We start from the raw sequence: 27,080 nt of genomic DNA, 5'->3' as shown, positions 1-27,080 counted from the left end.
CACTTTGTTTTCTACATGGTGTCATACATCAGAGCATGCCTTACAAGACTGCACTGCAAGCACTTGATTCCCCTCGCCGAGGAATATAGAAAGAGTATGTAAGGGCTCCTTTTCATTCTGCTGGAGTTATAGGCTCACGCTCGGTGCACTGGTGCTAACACTGTGCTTTTTGAAGGACTTCAGAGGGAGAGTTCACTCCTGGCTACAACATCAGAGCAACACGCCTTACAAACTAACCTGTTAACCTGCCGCTGTTAGCCGAGGATTTTGTTGTTTTGAAGTGTTTTTGACCTTTGCTGACCCATATAGGAAATCATTATGCCAGCTGGGCTTAACATAATGTTAAGTGATAAAATGCCTGCGGGTCTGTCCTGCTCAGATGATGCTGAGCTTTACACGCAGGCCCTGTGTAAAGTATTTAAGGCTTCCTCAATAATGCAACCATGCTGGTTTGAAATGTTCACAATAGCTTAGATTACTTTGGTGTGATTACGTTGCACACTTGAGCGGCTGTAGGATTTTTCCATGCAGGAGTTCACATTGATTGCCATGTGAACAAACAGGGAAAGGTTGAATTTAAGCAATCAATTGGCGGGATTTGAGTTGCAGTGACTTTCGGTCAGACTGTGTGGGTTCTGTTGGCTTTTGTTGTCACTACTGTTTTAGCAAAATAGATTTATTCTCTGCATACTCTTGGATTCCACCTTTGTTGTCTGCTTTATCCCCCGAGCGTTATTCTTTATATTAACTGTCTGCTGTCTTCTGGATATCGCTTTGGATTTATACCTGTATTCAATTTATGTGTGTTTGTTTTAACAAGATCAAGGTTCCTCTATTTCAGAGTGTCTTAAGATAGATTTTGGTCCCCAAAGAGAGGCCCTGTGGTCAGTGATTCCACTCTCATCTGTCGTAAAATGTCTACATTTATAATTCCCCCCCAACAGTTTGTTTCATGTCAGCGCAATATTTTAAGACACGATGCTTACTGTATCTCATTTTAAAAAGAAACTCTTTTATCCTCTCAGTTAGCGTGCACCATTACTGTCTGCCAGATGTGCTCTTCCTTTAGAAACTTGGGCTCAGCTCACTTGCAGCTGTGCCTACAAGCTAGCCTCGGCTAGTGGAATTCAGTAGCTGAGGTTTGTTTGGCTGTAAAGCATGTCACAGAGTCACTGTTTCAGGAGCAGGCTACATATTGAGTGGCAGTGTGGGCTCAGTATTTCTCCTGGAGCTTTTACACAATTTATGCATGCTGATTTATACATCAGCTCAGAGTCGTGTATTTCCCCTGACATGCGATGTAAAAGAAAAACAAATCTAAAATCTTTAGTGTAAGTTGGTGTTCTGCATGACATAAATGGATGGCGAGGATTTGTACCTGCGTCTTCTCTAAATCACTGGAATATTTTATATCCATGTTGACAGCATGTCTTCAGCCTACAGTGCACATGCTTGGCCAAGTCTGATTGACTTTTGCAACATCAGGGCAGACACACAATTATGAGAATCGATATCACCAGAGAGCTTACTCTGTAGGTCAAACATTCATAGATATAAGATCCAATCCGAGAGAGTTGAGCAGCATTGGCCTCTGGCTTGACAAGGGCTTGAAAAACTTTTTGGGAAATAGGCTTAATTGCTTTATTGCTCAGAGTTAAATGATTCAATTGACACCACTCTCATATCTGCCTGTTAAATATGAGGCCAAAGCAAGCAGACACTTAAGCTGGGTGCACAACCTATTTTTCCTGTTTTAACAGAGCATGTCCCCAACGCATTCCCCACCCCCAGAACATTGCCGCGAGGTTCCGTTGTTGACGGACCTGGCCAGATGCGGGCGGCTCGCTAGTGTGCTGTCAGCGAGAGCTGTTAGCGAAGTCATCTAGCAGAAGAGCTAGCAATATCATCCTGCGAAAATCTCTCATGTTGACTGTCACTGTACCAACTGAACTGAGACGAGTTGAGTCGTGTACTATTGAAAGAGCTGATATAGAAATGAATGCGAAATTCGAAAATATAGAGTAATTATCAACCGCATAGAAATCAACCTATGGTCAACAATCACTTTTAATAGTGGAAAAAAAGCTTATGCTTATTTTTCTTTTGCATAAATAAATGAGATATTGTTTGTTTACAACTGTGATTGCAATTTGTTTCCCACTTCCGGCACCGTTACGCTCCATTTCTCCCATCTTGTCAAGCCCGAGTAGGAAAACTCCAACGCCTCTAGGTCAGACAGTCAACGGAACCGCTGCCGTGCTGCGCGCTAGTCCGTTACTATCCATCATTTTCACCTCCATTGGAATGAATGACTTCTGGTCAGCATCAATGCATTAAGTTGTGCACCTAGCTTTAGCTTAGCTTAGCTTAGCATAAAGACTGGGAGCAGCAGGAAACAGCTCGCCTCTAATAGTGACAAAGTCAGACTATCAGCACCTCTAAAGCTGATTTCTGGCAAAACCATAGTGTAAAAGGTTTAATGGGATGATGTGACAGACCATTGTAGGCTGGGGACAACTTCTGAAGTTGTTTCTCGTTGCCTGGCAACCTCACGTCCAGCTCCTAGCCTAGAAATAGGCTGACACATAACTCCCCATAAAATGACAACTGGTCTTTTTTTAAAACTCTTGCACAGATTAAACAAATAGATATAGCATGTTAATTAGTCAGTTTTTTGTTTTTAGCTGCCTTTGGATAGAGTTCCCAATCTTTATGCCAAGCTAGATAAATGTCTGCAGGCTGTAGCCTGATAGTTGAAGGGCAGAAAAGCAAATGAGCACATTTCCCAACAGTTAGACCTATTGGTTTAAATTCGGAAAGCACAACCAGGTCAGAGCAAGAGTCGAAGTGTCTTGAACTTGCTGTAGTGTGTCACATGAGATGTCACATTTGGGAGAGCAGGGCACAACCTAACACATTTTAGTTTGGGCTAAATGTTAATAAAACTGTTTGAGATTCATTGTTTTTTATTGTATTCTAACAACATGCACATCTCTGCTACAAATGAACGGTTGTTTTTTTCTAGAACTTACCTTTCTTCTACAGTTGCATCAAGAAGTGATGGAAGTGAAATGTTACAACAGAGCCCATGGGTGGGGTCAATGGTAACAGGCAGGGGGTTAGCTGTAAATGGACGTACACTTGTATAGTGCCTTTCTTGTCCTCTGACCACTCAAAGCGATTTTTACACTATTCACCCATTCACACACACTGGTGGCTGAGGCTACTGTACAAGGTGCCACCTTCTACACAGCTTTAACACACTCACACACCATTAGAACATCCACCGGGAGCAATAAGGGGTTCAGTATCTTGCTCAAGCATACTTCGACATGCAGACTGGAGGAGCAAGGGATTGAACCGCTGATCTTCTGATTAGTGGACGACCGGCTGTACCTCCTGAACCACAGTTGCCCCAGTTGTTGTAACATGTGATGGAAAAGTCTGTTTAACACAATTAATTCAATACAATTCTATCTGTATACTGTAGGTCTCCATCTACATTGTTGATATTCAATGGTTGGACAAATACATGGACGAAGACTGGGTAACCTAGATCCACATGTCAAATTGTTAGTATTGAATGTATGAATGTACAAATACAAAGTATATCTTGTTTAATTCAGGACATTAGTTCAAACTGAACATAAGTTTGAAGTGCAAAAATAGAGAAAATGCGCTATAGGTTGCTGAGCTGGGACATCGCATTACAGCTAACCCCGCTGTGTGGAAATTTAATCAAGCCAAGCTAACACCTGTTGGGAGTTGGTTACAGAGTTCAAAATGGTGCTTTATTATAGGTCAGTGGTTCCCAACTGGTCCAGATTTCTCCTTAGTCTTTAGTTCAAGGTCCACACAGTTCAATATATTCAGAGTCTTGCGTTTGGCTATGTGGTCGAGCTATTCCACAGCAGGAAGCAGCACTTGGGGTCCACTCAAAAAAGACCCACGAGCCACCAGTTGGGAACCACTGTTTTAGGCAACAAGACTGTTATTATGATGATGATATGGTTGGATTCAGTGACTTGCGTAGATGGCTCAGTAATCGAAAAGGAAGTATGACAAAGAAATATACTGAAGTCTGCCGAAAACACTCTTTGTTACTGAACTCCACTGAAACACGTCTAATCTCTGTGGAATTTCGTGGGTCACTGTTTGGCGGTATTGTGGTCAACTGTCTGGAAGTATGAAAAGGTCGACCCTGTGTAACCACTTACAAAGTCTGTGTTACAATTTACCCCACATTTGGAGGTTCCCCACGCTCCCGTAGGATAAAAGCTGTACATTTTTGTTTGCAGTGGTTCAATGCGGCCATGTAGCAGTGGGTGTTTTCACAGATATCTGCAGTGGTTAAAATGAAACAATAAGACACTGAGCTATGATTGATATAACAACATAAACATAACCTAGTAAACGTATCAACCCAGTGTGGATGTGGCTTCACAGCTTTACAGTAAATTACAGAGACAAGTCACTGCTTGATAAGCAGTCAGCCGGAAATATTATATGTACAAGGAAGACAGGGTATGGTTGATAGACTTTTTGTCTCAGCACCTATAACTCGCTGAATTTTTGTGTTTGAGTTCTCAAATTTAGTACCTTCATTGTCTACAACAAATGGCGATGTTTCCAACTTCTCCATGTGTGTCACAGACTGCATTCAAAAAACTAATAACACACAAAATAACCAACTCCCACTGAGGTCTAACTCACTAACCCGTACCTGCCAGATGCTCAGTACCTCACGTGATGTGAGTCCAAAACACAACTGCCTCAGTCAAGTAGTCAAGACATCCTCTCTCTGCGCACTGAACACTTTGTGACTGCAGTGATAGCCCACACAGCAGCCGTGCTGTTGATTCCCTTTCTCTGAGGTTTTGTAATCTCTTGCAGTATCTGCTTGATGTCACATGGTAGAAAGAGTATTTTCTGGGGGGAGAGATCTTACTGTCTTTCCCTGCCTCACCTCATCTGATGCAGATTTTAGTGTGTATGCAAGCACAGCCCTATCAGTGTTTCCTCAACAACTCTTCCTGGCATGCTGAAAGAAGAAGATAGATAAAGTGTATTTTCATTTTCATTGGTGTTACAGTTTTTTAAAAGGTGCTGTAGCAGCACGGTGGTTTGAAATAAGCAAAGATGAAATGCCTCATATTGTACCCAAGGTACTAATCTAATACAAGTTACATAATTCTAATTCCAACAGTATTAGTACTAATTGAAATATAGACTTGATCCAATTACTTTTATACCTGAAAATAGTTTAGCTGTAAAATCTGCCCACTTCTACACACACATATGAAATTTCACATGCAAGGCCAGGAAGGACATGAAATGTCTGACATGACTCATAGGTCATCCCTTCTCAGTGAAAGTGGCAACACATTCTCACTCCGACCTCGTCACAAAGGTACCCTGGGTGCGTTGGTTGTTGACGTTCTGGGACGCCGTGTCAAGTTCTGTGTGTTACATGTATAGTTTGTTTTCAAAAAGCATTTACATACAGTCTCTTTCAAAATTAGTGCACTATGTTGGTCAACACCCCGAATTGATGTTTTTTTTTTTCCTTCAACAACTAAAACATGGTTAGGATTAGGCAACAAAAACACGTGGTTAGGTTTAGGCAACAAAAACAAGTGGTTAAGTTTAGGGGAAAAAAGCACGTGGTTGGGTTTAGGCAACAAAAACCTGTGGTCAGGTTTAAGCAACAAAAGCCTGTGGTTGGGTTTAGGCAACAAAAGCACGTGGTTAGGTTTAGGCAACAAAAACACATGGTTGGGTTTAGGCAACAAAAACACATGATCAGGTTTAGGCGACAAAAACAAGTAGTTAGGTTTAGGCACAAAAGCATGTGGTTAGGGTTAGGCAAGAAAAGCACATGGTCAGGTTTAGGCAACAAAAATGTGTGGTTGGTTTTAGGCAACAAAAGCATGTAGTTTGGTGTTGGCAACAAAAACACGTGGTCAGATTTAAGCAACAAAAGCCTGTGGTTGGGTTAAGGCAACAAAAGCACGTGGTTAGGTTTCGGCAACAAAAACACATGATCAGTTTTAGGTGACAAAAACAAGTAGTTAGGTTTAGGCACAAAAGCATGTGGTTAGGTTTAGGCAAGAAAAGCACATGGTCAGGTTTAGGCAACAAATACACATGGTTGGGTTAAGACAACAAAAACCTGTGGTTTGGTTTAGGCAACAAAAACCTGTGGTTGGGTTAAGGCAACAAAAGCACGTGGTTAGGTTTCGGCAACAAAAACACATGGTTGGGTTTAGGCAACAAAAACACATGATCAGGTTTAGGCGACAAAAACAAGTAGTTAGGTTTAGGCACAAAAGCATGTGGTTAGGGTTAGGCAAGAAAAGCACATGGTCAGGTTTAGGCAACAAAAATGTGTGGTTGGTTTTAGGCAACAAAAGCATGTAGTTTGGTGTTGGCAACAAAAACACGTGGTTGGGTTTAGGCAACAAAAACACGTGGTCAGATTTAAGCAACAAAAGCCTGTGGTTGGGTTTCGGCAACAAAAACACATGATCAGTTTTAGGTGACAAAAACAAGTAGTTAGGTTTAGGCACAAAAGCATGTGGTTAGGTTTAGGCAAGAAAAGCACATGGTTGGGTTAAGACAATAAAAACCTGTGGTTAGGTTTAGGCAACAAATACACATGGTTGGGTTAAGACAACAAAAACCTGTGGTTTGGTTTAGGCAACAAATACCTGTGGTTGGGTTTAGGCAACAAAAACACATGGTCCGGTTTAGGCAACAAAAATTCATGGTTGGGTTTAGGCAACAAAATACATGGTCAGGTTTAGGCGACAAAAACAAGTAGATAGGTTTAGGCAACAAACGCACATTGGTTGGGTTTAGGCAACAAAAACCCATGGTCAGGTTTAGGCAACAATTGCACATGGTCAGGTTTAGGCAAAAAATGCACATGGTTGGGTTTAGACAACAAAAACCTGTGGTTGGGTTTAGGCAACAAAAACCTGTTGTTGAGTTTAGGCAACAAAAACTCATGGTTGAGTGTAGGCAACAAAAACAAGTAGTTGGGTTTAGGCAACAAAAGCATGTGGTTAGGTTTAGGCAACAAAAACCCATGGTCAGGTTTAGGCAACAAATGCACATGGTTGGGTTTAGGCAACAAAAGCACGTGGTTGGGTTTAGGCAACAAAAGCACATGGTTGGGTTTAGGCAACAAAAACACATGGTCAGGTTTAGGCAACAAATGCACATGGTTGGGTTTAGGCAACAAAAGCATGTGGTTGGGTTTAGGCAACAAAAACATGTGATTGGGTTCAGGAAAAAAGAAGAGGGTTTGGCTTTATAATCTTATGGGATGTGAACACTGCTCTCCCAGGTGAAAGTCCGTGTTTGTTTGACCCATTCACCGCCCCTCCAGCTCACCCTAATTGGACTTTCATCGCCTTAACTTTTGTTCTTGTCCTGACGCATTTCCACTGGGTGGCGACGGGCCATGTGTCATGCTGATGTTAAAGGACGGCTTTCTTTTGTGCGTCTGATGATGCAAGTCACTGCCCAAGCGCTGGATTTCAACAACTTTGGAGTGAGACCGGGTTGAAATTGGCACTATTACAACTATCCTGTGGTTACAACCATACCCGGTCTCCCCTAAATTTAAATTAATATGTCACTAAATTTAAACATTTCACCTGTCACACTGCTGAACAATGCTTGATGCCTTGATACTGACATACCAAAAACTGTGTGAGGCAGATGATCTATTGGTCCAGCCTCATTTAGACTAACTAATCAAAATTGCTGCTCTGAGATCACTCGCTGCCTTTCAAGAGGTGGTTTATAGTTCACAGTTAAGTTTTGATTTATGACTTCTTGTTGGGGGAGATATTAATATACCCAACATCCAAGAATTTAATTGGGATGAAATTGTGTTATTCTTCTGGGTTTCTGTTAGAGACGGGCTGCTTTTCTCGACAGTCCCATTTGTGATTTCGGTGGATATGAGGAGTGTGTGGGGTTTTTTTGTGTGTGTGTTAGATGTTTTATGCCCTTATGACTTCACCTCCACCACCACTCTCCTGAAAAAAAAGAAAAGAAAGATCCTTTTTAATAAGTTGGCACAAGGTGGTTTCACTGTCTGTATTACAACACCATTTAGGGAAGAACAGTTTTGCTTCACAGGGTTTCAGAGATTCCTCTAAGAGATTAAGAACTACAGATAGGAGTGTTCAGAACTGAATTGAAATTATATCAAATTGCAGCTTTTTGACGCCTTCTTTTTTCTGGCAAGAGCAGTTGGCTTTCTACTCATATTCATCCCCTGGCCTAGACCATTTTCTCAGATCAGTCTTACCTAATAGAAATCAAAGTATCTCTAATGTTGTATCTCATTTCCCTTTTTAGAGCAATCTGTGGATGAAGTGTCTTACGCAGTAATACTAGATATGTTCTTCTGCATAATTCCTACTGAGGATAATGCTTTTCTTGGAAGCCTCATGAATAATATCCCTCCTTGTTTACTCTCACAGCTAGTGACAATTTGCTGTCCACTGCAATCAATTATGTGCCTTTCCTCTGATGCTCATATGTATATATCTTGTTTTAATGTTTTCCAAATTAGTGTTGTGTCCTAGGCTAAATGCAAATTGGGGAACTGCTTTAGGTTTCAGGTTTGAGCAGCTGCGTGCAGGTTCAAAGAGCAACGCAGTAAAGTACAAGGCGCTCTGATTTTATGTAGATCAGGATGGGACTGATGTGTTTTGCTTCCAGTTGAATCTGGTATAAGGCAGGGATAAGGAGCAAAATAATCTACGTTCATGGACTCATGTTCACTCTGTCAAAGGTCAAAGGGATAGTACGTCATGGAAATCAGACTTACACAGCTCCATCCAACACCACCACTGTGGTTATTTGACTTATTGTGGTGAAACTGCAGAAAAAGGAGTCAATACAGACACATAAGTGACATTAGAGCTACAGGTGGTTGCCTGTGAAATTATAGAGTGGCAATCAACTGAACACAACTCACTGTCGTCTTCATGTTTGAACCTCAGGTTAAAGACTGTGTATGCTTTGAGTTTATTTAAACCCCTCTGTTCCACAGCTAAGAAAATATCTGGCCTCATACCGCAGTCCTGTGGCTCGGCTTGTAGATTGTGGATCATGGCAGTTTTGACAGATTTAACAGGCTGTGGATCTCTGTTAGATCTGATGGTTTCGCGGTGCACTGTGACTGTCGGCCGGTCTCGGCTCGCAGGAAGTGAGAAGAGATATTGGGTGGAAAATGGGCTGTGGTTATGCCACTATCTAACAATCACCAGGCTTTGCATGAGCACTGCAGCTTTCAGCAGTTATATAAAATGATTATACTCAGATTAGAAGCAGTGCTCATTGTTTTGTTCTGCTATTGTTTGTTTGGTCAGTCGTTGTGACTGTTTAAATACATTTATGTATGACCTGCTTAGCTTACAGTAAGTGCTCCTACTGACTGGAGTACATTTACACTGGTGATCCCTGCAAAGCACAATGCAGGTGTTTTATTTATTTATTGATTTATTGCTCATGAGTCATCTCGAGACTATTTTTATTTGCCTAGGCGAGACGCATGGGCGGACGGTGAGACAATAGGTCCCTGGGCACAGATATGCAAAGGCCCCCACTTAGGAGCATTACATACAGACTTTGCGGTGGCTGTGCATCTCTCTGTGGTTGTTTTGTGTCTTTTTGTAGTTGTTTGGTTCTTTTTGAGGTCATTTTTTCTTCTTTTGTCATTATGTGTCTCTTTGTAGTCATTTTGACCATTTTTGTAGTTAATTTGTGCCTCTTTGCAGTTCCTTTCCATCTCTTTGTGGTCTTTTTGTGTCTTCTTGTGGTTGTTTTTTGTCTTTTTATAGCCGCTTGGTTGCCTTTGAGGTAATTTTGTGCCTATTTTTGTCATTTTATGTCTCTTTGTAGTTGTTTCATGTCTCCTTATGGATGTTTTGTCCATTTTTGTAGTTAATTTGTGTCTCTTTGCAGTTTCTTTCCATCCCTTTGTAGTTTTTTTGTGTCTCCTCATGGTTGTTCTGTGTCTTTTTGTAGCTGTGTGGTTGTCTTTGAGGTAATTTTGTGTCTTTTTTGCCGTTTCATGTCTCTTTGTGGTTGTTTTGCCTGTTTTTGTAGATAATTTGTACCTCTTTGCAGTTCCTTTCCATCTCTTTGTGGTCTTTTTGTGTCTCCTTGTGGTTGTTTTTTGTCTTTTTGTAGCTGCTTGGTTGCCTTTGAGGTAATTTTGTGCCTATTTTTGACATTTTATGTCTCTTTGTAGTTGTTTCATGTATCTTTATGCTTGTTTTGTCCATTTTTGTAGTTAATTTGTGTCTCTTTGCAGTTTCTTTCCATCCCTTTGTAGTTTTTTTGTTTCTCTTTGTGTGTGTCTCCTCGTAGTCGTTTTATGTCTCTTTGTGGTTGTTTTGCCCGTTTTTGTAGTTAAATTGTGTCTTTGCATCTCTTTGTGGTCTTTTTTGTGTTTCTTTTTTGGTCATTCTCAGTCTCTTCCTGGTTGGTTCGTGTTAATTTGAGTAACATCATGAAGGCCAGGGAGCCCCTGACGCTTCAGGCTGCTGGGGTGGCACCCAGTTGATTTCCCCTTTTATATTATTCAAAAGTAGCTTTGGTAAGATATTGGGGTGCACAGGTACATATGTATTTTTTTTCTTGATTTATTTTCATTGTGAGTGTGGGCTACAGGTGTGGCATGTCACATGACTGGCTCAGGCAGAACTATGGGTATTTCAGCTGACGACTTTGACGACTCATGTATCAGAAGTCTGAGGAAGATCTGTGTGGCGCGAAACGTCACTCTGCATTAAAATCTTTATAAACAGGAGCTACTTGGTGTGCAGACTTATTTTTACTTAGCCAGATGTTTCTTTTGTCCAGCACCCACTCCACTGACGCTGGGATGTGCATGTCTTTTGTACTGTTTTTTACTTTAACCGTACCTGGATGGCCCGTTCAGTTATCCATCCATGCCTTGACCAACCTAGGCTCAATATACAGGGCTGTTGAGATAGAGTATGACTATTCCCTCCATCCTCTGCAGCAGATAGGATCTCATTTATCTTAAAACTCTGTGATGCGACAATGAGTTCAAACAATGAGGCGTTGGGAATTTGTAGAAAAAATAACATTAATTTCTTTCAGGTTGTAACTTCATCAAACGTAAAAGGAGTGCAGCTCACTTGAACCCAATGACATGCAACACAAAACCGTTGCTTACACTACTTTGGAGTACTTTGACCGCAATTAGAGCATCAGTACCACACAAACGTAGCTCGGCTGCATCTAACAGCTTCACAGAAGAAGAGGACAAAAAACTAATGTCTCCCATCCAGCAGTCGTCACTGTAGATACCATACTGTATGTGTGACTACCAATTGTCACCTTCTGTGATCACCTTCAATTAAAGTATAATTTTTGTAATGCTCACCTTTGAGCCTGGAGCTTTTGTAACTTGAAATCCCATTTAATGTGATGAAAGAGCCATATTAAAACTTGAAACAGGTTGGTGACCCAGAAATGACAGCTTTTGTTGAAGGGCCTCAGCCAGCTTTGTGCATGTACACCACTGTGCTCAAACTGAACTAGCTTTCACTGAAAAATCAAAATGACCTGAAAAGTTCTTTGTGGTGTCACGCAGTCCCTGCAGGACGTCAGTGAATATTTGAACATTATTATCTGATTGTTGTAGTCTGACTCACAGGATGTTGACTCTGCGTATAGGCCCGCCATTGGTCACCTTTTTCAGATGGAATTCTCCCCCCCCTTCTGCTCTCTGACACTATGTTGCATTGCGGCTGCATCCTGGGCTTTATTCTGGACTCATACATGCTACATAATGAAAACATCTCAACACGTCGCTTCATAAAACAAAGTGTGGAGATAGGTTTGGCTAACTTTCTTTCCACAGAGGTCCAAAGACACACTACGGATACGGCTAAAACACATGGGGCATGGATACGACACATCATGAAGGCGGGGCGGAGTGGGGTTTTTACCTGCTGTACAAACTCTGTCTTTGCAACATGTGGTTGCTGCCACCCTCATTGTGTGTATTGAGTTTTGTCAAGTGATTATATAGTATACTTTATCAGCGGGCACTAAATTAATTAACTGGATCATTTTAACAACTGGATGCATTGACTTGATTAATTCATTTTAATGGGAACTGTAAAAACACACACACAAGGTTGCTGTGTTGCTTCACATCGCCTCTGGAACAATGATATATTCATTGTGTAGTGGCTATGTTTGTTCTGCGTTGTTGTCATCTTCTTCTCAATTTCACTTCTTTAAATAACCACATCTTAATGACGACAGGAGACTGCTCTACACGTTGAGTTGGCTCATTAGCAATGCCAACAAACGAATAACTGTGAAACAACCATGTTGCTCCACTGTTCTCTTGTCTATTTTCTCAAACTGAACATTTTATGATAAAGGCTTCACTTCCTGTTCATTTGCCACATGTGTACGGTAGCCGCACTGGACCACACTACAGATTAACAGAGGTCAAAATATACATGAAGTAACCTCATGTATTTAACAACCTGTCAATAACTGTGTTTCCATCCAAAAGTATCGCAAATTTTAAGCAAATTTTGTGAAAATACGCAAAAGAAAATGCGAATTTATGCATGTTTCCATTCATTATTGTTTTGCGAGTATTGGGAGTCAACAGGTCGAGCAGTAGGTGGTGCTTCTCGTGAAAAATAAAAATAAAAATGCAAAAGAACATCTGTAGAAGAAGAAGGCGCCGTGAGATGACGTCATTGAGAGCGTCTCATGTCCACAACTGATGTAAACAACTACCGGCACATCCATGACTACGACGAGATGGAGAGATTCCTTGGGAACTTCTTGGCTATTGTGAGAGCTCTCATCACACTCATATCTGCATTGTCAGTGTACATAAGTGTCCTGAAAAAGAAACGAGAAAGACTACGCTCACTGACCAGAATACTACTGTTAGAAATTGGGAGAAGGGGACCACTGCGTCATTGTCCGCGTGTATGGGAGCGGGTCCATGTCATTGGTTCGACATCCCATTAGTCCGCATGTCCGCGGTGCTGAACGGCTCGCGGCGGGCGTATGGTGCGCCGCAACTGGCTTAAGGCGGAGCAGGCTCACGGCTTATGTGTTTGTCACTTTCTTTTTCATTTTAACCCACACCATGATCTTTTCCTGACCCTAACCAAGTGGTTTTTGTGCCTAAACCTAACCAGACCTTAACCACAGGGCATCATGATGATTTCGGAACGGACTTCGGAACAATGAGTTTAATATGGTCGGAATGATGGGATGTCGAACCAATGGGCTGTCGAACCAATGGGCAGTTCCCTATGGGAGCGTAGGCGCATAAAGGACTTTTGGGAAGTAGCTGTCTAGCAGTGGACCTCACAATCGTGTTTCTTTGCTGTTTTACATCTAGTATGGCATTAATGTTCACTTCTTTTATTAACTGAAGGAAACATTCAGTTTCGTTGTCGCTCCAGACATATGTCACGCTCTCTTCCTCTGCCGCCATTTTTTGACTGTAGACTTGTGGAGCAGAAGTGAAGTAGAAGTAGGATCCGGTAGCCTATGTCATCATTTATTCGCTAAATCTGTTTCCATTGCCAAAAGTCGCATTTCCCTAATATCGATACACTGAATTTTCCACCCCCTGCAAGCGTAAAAACTTTTTGCAATATTTCGGCCTTTTTTCGAATTTCTGGCATTTCCATTCTAGTTTTTTTCCGCAATTGTTGAAAATGCGAACAAAAATAGGTGGGTGAAACTACTGTTAGACTGAAATATATTGTTTTTTGTATTGTAGCATGTCAGACCATCCAACAATAAAACAAACTTATCACTGATAAATGGTGCTAACACAGTGTTATCATTTTGAAATTTATTTTTTTTACGCAGTTCTACGTAGTTATTACCTGCTGGAGGGCCATGGAGCCGAGCGCGGAGAAAAAAAAAATAGACCATCCATGTTAAAAATAGCATTGAGCAGCACAAAGGCTGCCCCCTAATGGTCGAATAAATGTTCATTGACCTCCTGTTTTCCAAGCGGTTAAAGATGCAGAATGAGTTCGGCCTTCTGGGCGGCAGTAGCTCAGTCCATAGGGACTTGTGTTGGGAACCGGAGGGTCGACTGTTCGAGTCCCCGTCCGGACCAAATATGGAGCATGGTGGCTGGAGAGGTGCCAGTGTACCTCCTGGGCACTGCCGAGGTGCCCTTGAGCAAAGCACCGAACCCCCCAACCGCTTGGGGCCTGACCAAGGCAGCCCCCTCACTCTGACATCTCTCCACTTTGTGCATGTATAGGTCCTGTTTGTACATGTATGTGTCTTTCGGACCTGTGTGGTAATGACAACGGAGTGAAAAAATTGAATTTCCCCTCAGGGGGATTATTAAAGTATATAAAATTAAAAAATTCAATTAATTCCAAGGGCTGGTACCTGCGGTTATTCCACAGGCTAGTTAATAACATGTCGGGCAGGAAATCCAAAGTGTGGGATCATTTTGAGAAGGTGAAGGACGAACCCAAGGTGATATGTAAACTCATCTTCACTGGTCGACTACAAACATGACGTATCATCTGAAACATGGAAGTAGCTACATGCCCATTAGCCCACAGTGTCATTAACAGGTGGCTCGCTCAGTGTGTGACGTGCACTTGTAGATAAAATATAGGCCTATATTAATGAAGGTTCATTAGTACGGTTTTGTATTTCTCTGTAATGTAGCACAGTGTTAACAATGTTACTGATACTATTCTTTCTCACACCTTCAACTCAAACCATTGTGTTGCCCCGCCCACAATATATCATTTAATAATTGAATTAATATCGTAAACATGCGGGCGACTAGTCGACTAATGGCCCTAAATGACAACTATTTGTCGACCAGGAAATTCCTTAAGCAGCATGATGCCTTCAGTTGATCATAATGGATGCATGGTGGGGTTAGTTAGTCACAGCACATGGTTGGATACATGTATGTATGGGCCTCTGTGTTGAGAATAGAAATATAAAAAGCTTTTAACACTTCACTGGAAGAGAAAAGAGTGTGATTTTGATATGCACACCATAAAAGAAAAATTCGATTCATTGTGTCTTTATAGAGTCAGTTCACCTGAATTACAAAAGAGTAGAAAATGTGGAAAAGCTCATATTATGTAGCAAAAGGCAGAGAATACTGAAGACTCTTCACAGTGAGGTCTCATATTCATGAGTAACCAGCACATTGTTTCTGATATTCACATAAAATTGTGAAATTCTTTGAGCACCACAAACAGAACTTCCATTCACCTCCATTGATGTGTTGATATAAAACTCTCAGTTATGGGGATCTCAAAGAGTGAACTTTGATTTCAGCCTCTTATTTTTGTGAGAATCACATTGTGCTGTTTCACAGAGAGAGGCTGAATAAACTTGTTATGCCATTATTTAACACAACTCAGACACTACTGCTACAAATTTCCCAACAGCGGGTCTGAAACAGTTTTACACCTCTCAACCATGCGTGCATTTGCTTTCCACATTGAGGTGCCGGTGTTGATCTTGAAAGAAATTCTGGCTTTTAGTTTCTTCAAAGGCATTCATCCCAGTAGCGTGACACCCTGAAATGTCTGAGACGGTGATAAGCCACATGTGAGAGAATAACATATTCTGAGCATTAGCATACATGCCAACTATCTGCTTTTCAGGTAAATGTGTGGAACCAAATCATCTCTTTGACATTTTGGGCGAGCTTAAGTGTGGCGTTCGCAGTCAACCGGTTATTGGAAATGCATTAACATATTTTATTAACGGCTGGCATCCTCAGCTATGGGGGTTGCATCCAAGATGACTTGTTTCCTGGTAGCCTCAGGGCCCGAGCGGTCAACCACAGGACGTACGTCTCCCACAATGCAAATAATGCAACAGAATCTGTAACCACCGTGACATCTGTCTTCCCCTACTGTCACTACCACCGCAGCCCCTCTCACATGGAGCGCGAAGGGGAAGAACGAAAGGGGAAAAAGTCCTTTCCATTAGCCTATATGACTGAAATACATTTGCGTTCTCCTGCAGTGATGCTCCAGATGATCAAATGATAAAGCCTGTGATTAGCGGAGACAAGTAAAGGCTCGGGGCAAGGAAGTTCAAACAGAACAGTAACTTCCCTTTTTACCCCCGAAGTCCTTCGTACGCAGATGTAGGCTGGCTTGCTGATGTCTTTGGCTTGCGTGGGAGTTTGAAGCAACTCTGATTCCCTCAGCAGCTGGTGGTTTGCAGAGATAGGGGAAAAAAAGAGTAGAGAAGCTTTGCTCAGTAAGGTCTCCCAAGATGGGCTGCATGGAGGAAGCAAAATATTCCTATTTGCGATCTACAGTTAGTGTATAGTCTTGTCAAACAGTGTCATATGTTCCCTTACCAGAAGTGTTATCTTCTGTATTTCTTTTCGATATCAGAATCTTATTTTTCTGAAATTAGCAGCCAGAATAAGCGGGGATTTCATGACAAGCTTTATCAGCAGCTTTACTGTATTCTCCTCTCACTGTTTCCTACATGCTAATGTGGATTATGCGATTTTGCTTATCGTGTTCAAACATGGCTGCTGAGTAATAACAATTGCTCTGCCACTGTGTCCCAACATTAGCCTCCTTATTAAAGACTTTGAGAAGTGCCTTGTATACTATACATGACACTTATCTCTGCATTCATGGTTCATCACAGGGGGCTTAAGCTTCCAGGACTAACGCTGCTGTGCGCAGATGATTTTTCATACACAGACATTCTGATTCTTTACCAGTTTGCTTTCCCTTTTTTGTTTTTTTTTTTGCTAGCGATGAGTGTTTTTTTTTTTTTTTTAAAAACCTGAGCAAGTGGAATTATTCAACGTCACCGTGACCTCAGTTTGAAAAGATAAAACGCCGGCTGTCCTTGTGTTTTTCTGTGTTAGGATACAGTACATACAGTGTATCAAGGTTATGTTAGAAAGAAACATGGAGGGGTCAGCATGACTTGCATTGGCAGTAAAATATACCAAACAACAGATAAGACTGGAGCCACAGCATTGTAAATTCAGGACAGCTAAATGGAGACATGACACTGAATGAATATGATCAAACTACGTCTACGCATTATAAAATACCTCTTTATTTATGAGGAATTATATAGAGAGAGTTAATTTAATTTTTATAACTGACCAGCCCTCATAATTCCATCTGATATCAAAATATGCAATATATATTTTCCATCCAGCACTGAACCTAGCACATACAGTGCCCTAGGCAAGCTTCGCCTGCCCCCGCCATCCCCATGCACACACACACACACACACACACACACACCACATATACATATATATGAAAGAAATAATAAGATGCAAGGTGTTCATTTGTGAACAAATGAGAAATTAACACAACTACAAACACCTTCTTCGTCTCCATTTTTTCTTTCTTTTATTTTCCTGCTGCACCCCAGATGGCTTTTTCTTTTCCATTTTCTCTTACTCTAATGCTCTCCACATTCTCTCCACTCCACCATACCCATCAATGCTCTAGCATGCTCTGACTAATATGATCACTTACTAATAAAGAAATTAAATGGGATAGTTCGGATTTTTTGAAGTGGGGTTGTATGAGGCACTTATCCATAGTCAGTGTATTACCTGTAATAGATGGCAGCCGCTATGCCCCAGTTTGGAGCAACATGCAGTAGTGCTGCCACGGAAGATGAGTAGTTTTTAGCCACCTAAAAACAGTCTCACCCTGAGGTTTATTGCTACCGCGATCAGTTAGTTTGTGTTATTGTGTGACTTTGGTGTTCAAACTGGTTAGTTCTGATACACCGTAAGTCACACAATAACACTAACAGTATTAAATTCGTTGATGAAAACTATGACGAACATTTTTCGTCAACAACCTTTTTTCGATGACCAAAACGATACGATGACAAGCTAAATAGGTCTCGACAATAAAAACTAAGACAAAATCTATGCTTTATTTTCGTTCATGAGACGAGACGTGAAAAAAATGTTAGTTGTGGACTATCGGACACTGAAAGCTGAGAACAGCTGTGCTCTCAAAGGTAGCATGAACGACAGGCTGGTAAACTCCAGTGAATAGTCTGCACCAGGATGTTTCGCTAGCTAGCAAAAACACACACACCGGAGCAGCATCAGCCAATGGTGCGAGTTGTGAGCTGTAATTCAGCAGATAGCCAGCCGTATGTCTCTGACTGTGTGTGGTGGAGCTGCTGCATGGATTTGTGGAGTTCGTTAGTTGCAGCGGTGGCTGTTGGCAGCTCCGCCTGCTAGCTGCTAAATGGCAGCGGAGCAAGCAGCCACTGGCCACTGGACTTCATGTCTGATCCCTGTGGCACTTCCTGTTTCAGGAAGATTTGATTTGATGTGGTTTGACAGGCAGGTTGGAGGCTCGATTATCTGTGAGTGTAGCTGTGCTGTAAGTAAACGGTCTGAACTCTATGAGTTTAAACCTCCAGACTAACATGAATTAACTGGATTAGTATAAAGATAAAAAACACAGAAAACATATAGACTGAAATGTCATGAATTTTCATCGACTAAAACATATTGAATTTTCGTCAACTAAATCCAGACCAAAACTATGAAGGATAAAAATGACTGGCTGACTGGTTGAGGCAGAGGTAGACCAGCAGCTCCTGCTTTCAGTGAGCCATATTACTGTTTTTGTCATTGGAGTCTGGCAGCTTTGACAGCAGCATAGATGTGGAATTGAAGCTGTAAACAGCTTCCCGGTTGGAACAGGCTGTCTGACGGAAAGGTAAAGCGGTTGAAATACTCCCAGTACGGCGTACACTTAAACTGTTATTGATTGTTTTAGGTGGAACTTTTATTGGGTAGCTAAATTACATTTTATTGCTGACTCGGTCCATGGCAGTAAATTGCTTAGCTTCCATGTCGGACTCCAGCCTGCTTCTCTAATCTGGGGGCATGCCGACCACCATCTACTGTAGGAAACACATTGACTATGGATAAGTACCTCACACTGCCTCACTTCAAAAACCTGGGACCGGTTGCAAAAAAAAATCTTAGGTTTTCTCCTTAAGTATGACACTTAAGGCTTGATTTGTCCTTAGCTACAAAGTAGATTTGATCCCCAAATACCAGAAAACAGGAAACGATTGTAGGAAAAAAATGCAATGAAAATGAATTCAGTCAAATCAAAATCTTAAAATCAAAAGCTTATCCATTGGGTTCTCCTGGTCACAGAAAACTCTTCTCGGGGTGTGTTCGTTTTTTCATTTATCACCATAAACTCAGTCATGTTGCAGTTAAGATAGAGTCAGAGGTACCTTAAGTTTTTTTTTTTTTTTTTTTTTTTTTAACCTGGCTTTGGTTGCTAAGGTATTTTTGTGCAACAGTCTAGGGATTCCTTAAATTTAAGACCAAGATAAGGAGAAAACCTTAAAGACTTAAGTGGAAATTTTTAAGGATCTTAATTCTCTTAATTTTTAAATTTTCTCTTAATCTTAATTTTAGATGTTTTGTGCAACTGGCCCCTGAACTATCCCTTTAAGGTGAAACTGCGTTGCAAGGACTAGAGGTGGTACCACCGCTACAGAAGTACTGTTAGCATTAGATCTTTGAACCATGTTTTCCTTATCTTTGATTTATTTATTTATTTTTTTGTTTATTTATGAATTAATTTTTTTTAATCTTTAAAATTGAGAGACAAAAGAAAAATTGAGGTTCCTTTCGGGAAGCATCTTAGGTGGCCAACTATGTCGTTTAAAGGAAGATCTGCCACTGTCTCCTCTCTTATGAAAGATTACTTTCATACATTCATAAATACAAATAATACCTGAATCTAACAGGGTAAGGACCATATTCTTTTACTTTTAATTCAAAGCCCCCTGTTACATTTCCCTTTACTCTCAGTACGTAGACACACTAAATTTCCCAAATCACTCCTTTACCTTTTTGGTTTGATTCTTCCGTTTCTCATGTCTAGAGCCTTTCAAAGCCATCTCCTAGGCAGTGAATGCAGCATCACAGAGGTTTCATGAAAAATCCAGATTAGGCGTGAAAAAGGAAAGCGATGGGGCGAGAGGGGGTGGGGGGGCTCTAATCTGCACATTGACGTCACTCTGGAAGGGCTGAAGCTGTGCAGATGGGAGTAAGGGAGGATTGTGTGGGCTATGCATCTTATGACAACAGATTATTTCCTTTTATGCATGCTGACTTCCTCCATATGAGCCACAGAGAGAGACTTTCTTCCCTCGGGACAGCATCCGCACATTTTCTATCACCAAAAAAAATCATGAAGACATCAATCTCCAGTCACAGGAGCCGGCCTTAGTGAAGTTTCGCAGACAGAGTCAGTCTATGATAGGACAAGTCGCTGTGTTCATCCTGTAACATCTGTCATTTATGATAACATTTATCAGGAAACCTTTGATCCACTGCAGAACTTGTCTTGCAAGTTCAGAGAATTAATCTCTGGAGCACGTGACATGAATTATACAATAATAGAAACCGCCACTGCATATGGATCATAGCCTGCATTAGATTATTTTACTTCATGATGGAGCTTAATATTGCAAGGGTGCTTCATCTTCTGGGGTGATTACACTTAACTTTTTGCTGCTCGCTCCTTCATTCTGAATTTTATATAATTTTATATAAAGCATAGATGATCTCATTTATTCTTGCCCAATAAAACTGTCAGCATTAATTTAACTCTGAAAGTGAGTGTGGCTTATGCCTTTTACCTGGTAACACTGATACAGTACAGCGTTCTCGGCACAGTGAAATAAAATATTGTCAGGCAGCAGCTGTGATGACTCCTCGCTGTTGGTTGCTTGCATTGCTGCTATGCCCGGAGGAATTAACCTGTAGTATGGAAGTATGTGATGTCGGTTCATGGTGCGATTGTGTCGTCTTCTGATTGCAATCTCTTGAGGCATGCAAGCATGAAGTTCCAAGCTGTTTACACTTACAAACTGTGGTGCTTAACCTTAACACAGTTATCTCTGCAGAGTGCAGCAAGGTTATCTACCGTTCTTTCCTCTTCTTGTGGCCATTAGCCACTATCTGAAACTATGTTGAAGCCTTAACTCTCCATTATATTTGTCTAAAAGGGACAGCTCACCCCTGAATCAAAAATACATATTTTTCTCCTTACTTGTAGTGCTATTTGTCAATCTAGATGTGGAGTGTTGCAGAGTGTTGGAGGTGTCTGCCTTCTCTCAAATATAATGGAACTAGATGTCACTCAGGTTGTGATGCTCAAAGCACCAAAAAAATTACATTTGAAGAATTTAATGACATTGTGTCTTTCCAGAAATCATAACCCCGTTACTAAAGATAATCCACAGCAAAAACACTCACACCAGAGCAGCGTCAGCCGTTGGTGTGAGTCGTGAGCTGTAATTCAGCAGTAAGTAACCAGCTATGTGTGTCTGACTGTGGATAGTGGAACTGTTGAATGGATTTGTGGAGTTCGTTGCAGGTGGCTGTTGGCAGCTCCGCCTGTTAGCCGCTAAATGGCAGCAGAGCAATCAGCCACAGACTTTGTTGTGAGCAGTTTCATGTAGGATCTAATTTCTTTCTACTGAACTACACAGCCAACCACATCACCGCGCAGAAGGAAGTGTGCATCTACTCATGGATGGGAGACTCATGTTAGGGTGCTTAACACCTGCCCCGTATAGTTCGATTCAATTGAACTAAAATTCATTGGCCCTTTAAGTGCGGTTCGTTTGGGGAGGTGTGAACACAGCAATCCCACTCAGGTGAGCACCAGAACAACCTGACCAAGAATTCTTGAAGAGGTGGTCTCAGTCCGGTTACAGACGAACTCTGGTGCAGTTTGTTTGTGGTGAGAACGTGTCCCGACCTAGTTGGAGCCGCGCGCCTCGTTTTCAAACTGTATGGTTTGACTAAAATGAACAATGACAGCAATATAGTCCACGATGAGCAGCGCAAAAATCAACCTGTGTAGTTGTCCCTCCATTGTGACATTAGAAAGTGTCACATTTATCTTGCAAGTGTACTCTTCTTCAACGTTTGCTTTAATTCCTGGATTTTTCCTGCCTGGAAATTCTGACCAATCAAGAGCAGCTTTCTCTGCTTGTAAATGCTGCCGTGAGAACATGAACCAACTCTAGGCAATTATACAACTTTGTTACAAAATTAGTCCCTGATTCAGACCAAAGCAAAACAACTCTAGGTCTGAAAGCACCCTTAGTTGTTAGTTCAAGGTCCACACAGTTTAATACATGCAGTGTCACACAGGTACTTGGTAGAAAGAAAATAGTTTCTACATAAAATTGCTAGCAACAAATTCTGTGGATTATCTCGAGTAACCAGGTCATGATTTCTGGATGGGACATTGCTATTGAGTATTTAAGATGTATATTTTTGGTGCTTTGAACACCACAAGCTGAGTGCAATGTAGTTCCATTATATGGGAATGTCTTCAGCACTCTGCAGCTCACACCAAAACAATCCAGACTAATAATTAGTGCTACAGGTGAAAGGAAAAATATGTATTTTTGATTTTGGGGTGAACTGTCCCTTTATAGATTATGTTTTTCAGCCTGGATAGCTTTGTAGTTGAAATGTGTAGCGACTGTATGTCAAACTTTCTGGCCGTATCTTTGCTTTAGTGCGACTGCTGGAAAGGGAACAAGCTCTTGTACTCCTCTTTATGTTCAGCCATAACCATCAGCCAGTACAAGTCTCACAATTTGTTGCTCTGTCAAAAAATTTACATCAAAGTTTACTGTGCATGTACCATTGCGGGCCACAGATAATACAGACCATCTGCTGCATCACTTTTTAACCTTGTGCAGAGGTTTGCAGGCTGTGCCAGAGCTCACAAATTGTAACCCCAAATGTGTCAAATTAGCACTAAACTGTAGAAGCATTAGCATTATAGCTCACTGTTGTAGAACAAAGGCAAGACAAGGCAGAGGCGTCTGAGCAGATGCCGACAGGGTGCTGTAGTTTTTTTCAAGGGAACAGCACTTGAATTAATTTGTCTTGAACATACCATGGGAAAAATTAATGTGACTGACGATGTGGTGAATGTACATATCAATGTCATGTGTGGTCGCCAAGCTCTAGTCCTAAGATGTATTTGTTCAGAACCTCAGTGCCTCTCGAGAGGGTAGACTTAGCATCTAAGCAGTTCTGTCTCCATTAATTCATCACGTCTGGAAAGACTTTTATTTTTTAATTACTGGATAATAATCCTCAAATTGTTACTCAGACAGATGTCCAATTCTCTGTAAAACAGACAGTGAGTGCCCCAAAGACACTTTGCTACCCACCAGAGCATATGAGCGGTGAGAATTTTCACTTCTCGCTCACAAAGCTGTTCGTACCCTCCTTCCCCTTTCTCCAGGCTGCTCTGCTCAGGATCACTCCACACTCAAATCGCTCGCCCCTCACTCAGTTTCCTTTTGAAATTACTGTGTAAACTCCACTATCGAGCTCATCACAGCCGCCGATTTCTGACTGGGTTGGGCAGGGTTTGAACACATGGTGTGAACTGTACCAAAGCGAAAATGGAGTGGGATAAGACGCTCAGCGATCCATCCAAAATCCTTCCACTTGCACTTTTGCTCTGCTGACATGCTCTGCTACAGATAGAAATAGAGTACATGCTAATGTTTCTTTGTATACCCCACTGACACAACAATATGCCATACTATAAACTAGGGATGCACCAACTTATGGGCTGTACATCGGTATTGGCCGATATCTGCCTTGTTGACTGCCATTAGTCTATCAGTAAATAAGATGACATTCACCGATTTGCATTTTGCACAGGCTAAAATGGTATCAATGGGCTCAATGGTATCCTGTCATACTGGGACAATAGAAAACATGTTTGGGACGAACAGAGATCTTCCCTGGAACACCGTCAGGACGAAAGGATGCAGTAAACTCACTCTTAATGCATCAAGCGATGCACTGTGTTGTTCCCCAAAGATGCTACATTGTAAACAACAAATCTGTGTTGAAATCAGCAGGAGAGCTAGTTAAGGTTAGCTGTTAGCAGCCGGTGGCCAGAACTAGTAGCTAGCAAAGGTTGCATTGAGTTAAGGTGCTTTCAGACCTAGAGTTGTCTTGCTTTGGACTGAATCAGGGACTAATTTTGTTACAAAGTTGTATAATTGCCTAGAGTTGGTTCATGTTCTCACGGCAGCATTTACAAGCGGACCAGATAAAACGCCTTGTGTGAGAAAGCTGCTCTTGATTGGTCAGAATTTCCAGGCAGGAAAAATCCAGGAAGTAAAGCAAACGTTGAAGAAGAGTACACTTGCAAGATAAATGTGACACTTTCTAATGTCACAATGGAGGGACAACTACTTGGGTTGATTTTAGCGCTGCTCATCGTGGACTATATTGCTGTCATTGTTCATTTTAGTCAAACCATACAGTTTGAAAACGAGGCGCGGCTCCAACTAGAAAACAATGTTTTGATGCACTGGATGTGCTGAATGTGCATATTAAGGCAGTACAGGAGGAGGTGCACATTAATAATCCTCCAGGACTGTAACATGCTCATGTTTAACCCAAACAATGTGTCATGTGACTGCAGTTGGTTCAGATCCAGGTCGGAACACGTTCTCACCACAAACGAACTGCACCAGAGTTTATTTGTGTTTGAGACCACCTCTTCAAGAAGGTCTCAGTCTGGTTGTTTTGGAGGCACCTGGGTGTAATTGCTGTGTTCACACCTGCCCAAACGAACGGCACTTAGGGGCAAACGATCTTAAGTTCTATTGGACTGAACCAAACATGGCAGGTGTTAAGCACCCTTACATTACTTGGTTTGGTAAAATGAGTACTGAGGCGAAGGTAAATTGTAATGTCCTTATGATGTGTTCAATTGTAATCTTGTAATATGTAGTTTTTGGTGAAAAACTTTATGAACACAGTTGTTTGAAGGAGAAATATGTGGATGTCTTCACAGCAGTTTAAAATAGACATTAGAGAGGTGATTATTGTTGTATATAGTAAAAAAGGCTTTTGAAGCAGTGATATTTTTGAAAATGTTTTTCATATGAAAGGTTATTTTCAAGGCTGTTTCCTAAATTTGTATAATTAAATCAGTATCAGCCAAGAATTTCACAATCGGGGCATTCCTACTATAATGTCGTCTTTTTTTTTTCTTTTTTTTTTTTTTTTTACATTTTTGTTTGTCCCTAGATCCCACAGTCAGAGGGTCTGTCAGTATGAATTCTAGCAATTAACAGCATATTAGACGTCACCTCCATTTTCCACTGAAAAAAATCAAGTTGTCTGTTTCCTGTAAACAGGAACCTCTCTCTGAAAAGAGTCACAGTACATGGAAATAAATATTTCTGCTCAACTGAATCAGTTACCCTACAAAAAACTGCCACACTGAGCTGTTAAAATGACTTGCCAGCAGTTTTACTGCTGCTGTTGATGCCATTAAACAGTATTTACAGACACTCAGCACAATGTAGGCTATATGTTAGTGACAGCGTAAACATACCAATTTCACTTTTACTGTAAGTTCTCATCAATTATAAAGACGAATGGGTCAACTTGTTATTAAGCAGGTTTTACTTTGGTGGCATTTTAGCAGGTGAGAGTCTGAGCTCAGCTGAACATTATTTAGTTTATTGCTCATTGATCCAACCTTTCTATATTTAATATTCAAGCTTTGTTTACTGTTAAATGTCCAGGCAGTGACTTACCTTTGCAGTTTTAATACTGCTTCCTATATTCCACTCTCTATAAAGTTATACATCATTTTTAGAAAATATTTGTAACAGCATGGTGTCAGAAAACAAAACAGATTTTCAGATTATGGTTTCACTATCACTCTGGAGACACCTTTCATAAAAAAGCTGTGAAATCCCAATTTTTTTTTTTTAGTGTGGATAAAAGTGCTGTGAATCATGTAATCTTGCATCCTTCGCGCTGATTGTCCTTAGACAACGGGTGGCCGAGCCCAGCAGGCTCCTCTGTGTTATTAGACCTCTCACTAGGTAGAGCTTCTATCCAGACTGTAATGAAAGTGATGAATATGAGGTGGGAATAGGGAAAAGGAACACTTGCGCAAAATCTTTGGCTCTGACGCAGCAGAGTAAAGTCAGCCCTCGGCCATGGATCAAGTTGGTGCCGAAACACCCCCACCGGATTGTACTTAATCAAACTTAGAGAGCAGCATGGGGAAGTGATGGTAATAGGGAAAGGGAGTAGGCGGAAAACGGCCTGGAGAGCTTTAAGTGTGTAATAAGTAGATTGGCAGACTGGGAATCTCTCTTTCCGAGCTTTCATCATGAACTAAAACTAAACTCTTTTGATTAAGTCAGAGTTGTTGATGACCAAAAAACAAACAAACAAACAAAAAGGCCTCGCTGTAAACTGATCCACAGAATCCAGAGTGGTACAGATTAAGACAGTTTTAATGGATGTGTGTTGGCTCTGTAAACCCTGATCTGTTTTCAGCATCAATGAATTATAAATAGATCCAATTCGTATCTTTCTGTTAATGAAATACACACCTGACATAGCTGTATTGGGTTAAAAACAAGTTGATTTTCACCTATTTCCAATGTGTTCTCATTCCCACAGTGTCAGATACTGACGCTTTGTCACACCCCTTGGTGTCTCATAGCGACGCACAGGGCACCCTTTAGCATCTCTATGTGATGCACAGCTGCAACATGTAACAAGTGGTTAATGTGAAATAATCGCAGTCAGGTAGGCAACAAAACTACTTGGTAAGGTTAAGAAAAAGGTCATGTTTTGGGTTAAATTGGTATGTCTGTTACATTAAAGTAACATGACAAAAATATTCAACGCATCCTCACTCTCGACTCATCAAATACAGACTCTTGTGGTGTGTCTCAAATCACATACTTCCGTTAGTACACTTCTATGTAGTATACTATGTGCATACTGTGTGCATAGTGCGGCGATTTTGACAGGGTAGTGTTGTCTCAAACCAAACACAGCCGTTGTGCACTCACCGGAAATGACGACCGCAAATTAGCTAGTTAGCAAACTAGCATTAGCATTCGCGTTATCATTCACAGTACCAAATCATTACAGA

General features: G+C 41.2%; 1 protein-coding gene across 2 annotated transcripts in view; it reads left to right on the top strand.

Moving 5' to 3' along the window:
* Window positions 1–27,080, top strand: part of igsf21a (immunoglobin superfamily, member 21a) — a 370,289-nt gene that overhangs the window by 1,333 nt on the left and 341,876 nt on the right. The window lies entirely within an intron of this gene.

This window comes from Epinephelus lanceolatus, chromosome 1 (genome assembly GCF_041903045.1).
Source record: "Epinephelus lanceolatus isolate andai-2023 chromosome 1, ASM4190304v1, whole genome shotgun sequence".
Lineage (NCBI taxonomy): Eukaryota > Metazoa > Chordata > Actinopteri > Perciformes > Serranidae > Epinephelus > Epinephelus lanceolatus.
This window is presented reverse-complemented; position numbering and strand designations above follow the sequence as displayed.